Genomic DNA, 5,000 nt, shown 5'->3' on the forward strand with positions numbered 1-5,000 from the left:
TCGTCTCCCTCTTTTTAATGTGTTATTTTTAGCTTCCTTATACTCATAATCCTTATAGATTTCCCTCAGCTCCCTCATTCTCCTCCATCAACTTCAGACCAATGCGCTGCCAAGAACCGTAACTGGCTGTTTTATGGACTTATTAATCACACACATTCTTATTCGTACACTTATTCATTTAGTTACTTATTTATATATCTATTTATCTAAACTATCTATCTATCTAACTAAATGCTTGTTAACCAGTTTACTTGCCTACCTGTCTATCAATCTACCTACCCAACTATCTATCAATCTATCTATTCATCTATCTACCAATCTACCTACCCAACTATCTATCTATCTACCAATCTCTCTATCAGTCTATCTACCCAACTATCCATCTATCTACCAATCTCTCTATCAGTCTATCTACCCAACTATCCATCTATCTACCAATCTCTCTATCAGTCTCCCCATCTTTTCATTTATCTAACTGGTAATTCATTTTACTTCTGATTCTTAATCCACAAGAGCAACACGGCTTCGAGCAACGTTAATGTCTCTCCAAGAAATACAGAAATGAAACGGGCGGCTAAATAACATAAAAAAAAACAATAACAAAGTCATTCGAGTTTTAAAATGTGTCTTTGTCTGTACGTGCATCATGTAAAATTCCGTAGTATTGAGTGCATATGATAAATTCTAAAGTATATATCATAAGTTATGGATATATTATATGCGTCAGTTACAAATATGATATATGTGTATAAGAAATATAGATATTATAAGACATTGATATATTATATGCGTAGGTTACAAATATGATATAGATGTATAAGCATATATAGATGAATAAAGCATATTGTATTCATGGCAATAAATAAAAAACACTATTTATATCATGCCTATAATACTAATAGTACTATAGATATCATAGATTTATATAGATATCCGCACATAAATCATATACATAATATAAATACAGGATATACAACAGAATCCAAATGCCGTATCTAAACGCAGTAGTATACAAAGTTTTCAGATATGCCAACGCATACGCTCTCATCCCCACGAACAAAAATTGAGGAGCGTACATTATCAACATAAAAAAACAACAACAAAAAACAGATTCATATTGGGAAAAAAACTGGACTACTGATGAACACGTAGGAGGAGCCACAAGGGTGAACAAACAACACAAACGTCAATAACAACAACAACAGCAATAGACACAGCACCAGTAACAGCACAGCATCAACAACAACAATAACAACGGTAATAACATCAATAACAACAACAACAGTAACAATAACACGACAACAATAACAACAACAACATTAATAACAAAACAACAACAACAATAACAAAATATCAACAATAAATAAGCAAAAATAACAATAACACACTTTCAGCAACAAAACAGCATCAACACCAACAGCCACGCCGACAACACCAGCAGTATCAGCAACACCCCGGACCTGAGCCTCAGAGTCTTCAACACCGCCCAACACCGACGTCCGACGGCCCCGAACGCAGATGTGCCGACTGCAGAATGCAAGTCGGAGCAACACAGACGTCTTGTGGCCAGATGCCGGAGTTCCAAACACGTTCCAGACATGTCATAAAGGGATGACGTCTGCTCGTGCATGATGATGAGCCGGACGCCGACGTGACTGCCATGGCGGTCGCGACAAAGAGCGACTGCCGTGACTTTTTTTTTCTCTTTTTCTTTTTCTTCTTTATAGGGGTGGGGTGGGGGGTGGGGGTGGAGGGAAGTTATCCCCGAGAGATGTCGGTTGGGATGAATAGGTTACCGTCTTTCGGATTTATTTGCTGAATGTGGAAGGAGCAAAGATCGAGTCGCAGTGACGTTACAATGAAAAGAATTACAGGCACACACACACACTCACAGACACACACACACACATACACACAAACAACACACACACACACACACACACACACACACACACACGCACACACACACACACACACGCACACACACACACACGCGCGCGCACGTACAGCACCCACCCGGCAGCATCCCCTCCCTTCCCCGGGGCAGCGTCGGCCTCGCTAATGGCCCCGTTGCCGTGAGTTCGCAGATCGTCCGCGTGATGGATGGCGACGAAGGCCGATACATCACCGGAAACTCAGCAACAGTTTCCACATGCATCATCCGGGACTTGGCCTCCGCGCATGCACAAGGGCGCCTGCGCAGGGCGGGCGTTGCGGGTCGAGCGGCGCAAGCGGGGGAGGGGGGGCGGTCTTCGCTTCATTGGGTTTACGAAAGGGTAAAGTTGTTTTATTTGTTCCATATATACATGCATGCATATAGATAGATAAACAGACACAACTATCAAAAATCACGACTCCTTATTGATCCAACTACAGTACTATACAATCTGATCCTACTATCAACTCTCACTACACTGTCCATCCCTCGCATGCTTTTAGTGTGACAGACCCGACTACGGTGATAGACAACATGAATTTGACGTCAAGTGAGTATCCACTGAACTCTCAGGTCATGTAGATTAAGCGGAACATCTATCTTACAGGTCGTAGGTATTGAGTGTGTCCTCCCCCCCCCTCCCCCCTTCAGCTGTGATGTGAGTTAGGGATTTTTTTCATGGAACTTGTGTTTGGTGTGTGTGTGTGTGTGTTTGTTTGTGTGATTGTTTGTTTGTGTGATTGTGTGTGTGTGTGTGTTTGTTTGTTTGTTTGTGTGATTGTGTGTGTGTGTATGTGTGTGTTTGTTTGTGTGATTGTTTGTTTGTGTGATTGTTTGTGTGTGTGTGTGTGTATGTGTGTGTATGTGTGTTGTGTTTGTTTGTTTGTGTGTGTGTGTGTGTGTGTGTGTGTGTGTGTAGATACCCAGATATATAGACAAATATACAGATAGATAACTGACTACTTTCCACCAGCGTATGTTGAGAACTTGCCACACCCTCGCAGACGCAGCCGTTATTCCTCGCTCCTTGTACTTCACGAATCTCCTTGTACTTTCCTCTCAGCTTGTTTGTTTTTCCTCTTCTAGGTGCATTTTATTTTCTTGATTCCTCTGTGTTCTTTGTTTCTTCTCTTTTCTTTTTGACGGTCGATTTGTTAGTCCTCTTTCTCGTCTTCCGTCTGTTAGGTCCTGTTCTCCTGTTCTCTGCCTCTTCTGCTTTCTTCTCTTCTCTTATCCTTCTCTTTCGTCTCTCCTCTTTTTATCTAGATATCTTTGGTTCTGTTTTCTTCCTATTTCTCTTTTCGCTTTCGGCTTATCAGTCCTCTTTCTCGTCTCCTCTTTTCTCTCCACACGTTTTCTCCCTTGTTTTCTATCTCCCTTGTTTTCTCTTCTTTTCTTGTCACGTCCTCCTCATCTTTCTATCTCCTTTGTTTTTTCTCCTCTTCTCTACTCACGTCCTCCTCATCTTCTTTCTCACATCCTCATCTCCCTATCTCACGTCCTCCTCATCTCCCTTTCTCACGTCCTCCTCATCTCCCTATCTCACGTCCTCCTCATCTCCCTTTCTCACGTCCTCCTCATCTCCCTTTCTCACATCCTCCTCATCTCCCTTTCTCACATCCTCCTCATCTCCCTATCTCACGTCCTCCTCATCTCCCTTTCTCACGTCCTCCTCATCTCCCTTTCTCACGTCCTCCTCATCTCCCTTTCTCACGTCCTCCTCATCTCCCTTTCTCACGTCCTCCCCTCGCCCCCCCCCCACCTTCCTGAAGCAATTCCTCCCCCACACGCCCATTTCTCCCCCGCCCCAAAGTCTGAATCCTGGGAAAGAAAGCCAAAATGTCCCTCTCCTGCCGCCCCGACGCACACTATTGTAGCATATTCATGGTTATCATACAATTATACAATTACTCTTGATGGCGACGGACATGCAACTGCTTCATGGGGGGCTTCAAGTGGGTCCATCTGCATTCCTTTCTCGATGGATGTTGTGCTTTCTTGGTGGGCGACTGGACTTTCTTGTGTGTTTTTTTTTTCCCTTAAATATTTCCTGAGTCAAGCCTTGTTTTATTCCCTAAATATCCGTAAGTTATGTAAGTTATGTGAGTTTTTTTTTTCTCAAAAATTTTCGAGTAATTTTTTTTTTTTATCAACTATTCCGTGAGTTGTGTCTTTCCCCTCTAAATCCTCACCTCTAAATATTTAGATTAATTTTTACCCCCAAATCTTCCATGAGTCTTGTCCTTCCCCCTAAATTTTCCCTGAGTCAAGACTTTTTTCCTGTCTTCCCTGAGTCAAGTCTTTTTTATACTAAATCTTATCTGAGTCGCTTTTTTTCCCTGAATAGCATGACTTGAGCCACATCTTCTCTCTTGGACAAATTCTCTGAATCTGGGATTTTCCTGAGTCGAGTATTTGTCCCCTCGGTATTTTTCCCGAGCTGAATATTTCCCCAAGTCAATTGTTTTCCTCTTGGTATTGTCCCTGGGTCGCTTATTTTCCCCTGTGGGTACTTCCCTGTTAGGCATTTTTTCGACTGGGAATCTTCCCTGAGTCAGTTATTCCCCTAAATATCTTCCCTGAGTTAAATCTTCTTTTGTTCGGAGTGTCTCCTCTCAATCTAATTTTCCCCAGGTTCTGTCCTTAATCTTCTCTAAGCATAATACTTCCCCTGAGTATGGTCCCTGCACCATTTTTTCCCTTCTGTATCTTTCCTCTGTTAAGTCTTTCCCCCAAGTTTTCCCCTGAGTTTGAGTAGTTTACCATGAGCACAGTAACTTCCCTTTAAGTCCTCCGCGTCGGCACGTTCCCTAGGTCAAGAATTTCTTCCCTGGATATATTTTCTTTTGACCTATTTTCCTGTCAATCTCTTTTAAGTCAATCAGGTCTCTCCTAATATCTCCACGAAGTCAACTTTTTTCCCAAGGTATTTTCTTGTTTCATTGTTTTCCTGTATTTTCTCTGGGTCACATATTTTGTCCTGAGCACATTCCCTGCGTCTAGACTTTTTCCCCTAAATATCTTCCGTGAGAGTCGCCAACTAAGTACTTTCTCGGGTCAGGTT

Source organism: Penaeus monodon, chromosome 5 (assembly GCF_015228065.2).
Source record: "Penaeus monodon isolate SGIC_2016 chromosome 5, NSTDA_Pmon_1, whole genome shotgun sequence".
NCBI classification, from domain to species: domain Eukaryota; kingdom Metazoa; phylum Arthropoda; class Malacostraca; order Decapoda; family Penaeidae; genus Penaeus; species Penaeus monodon.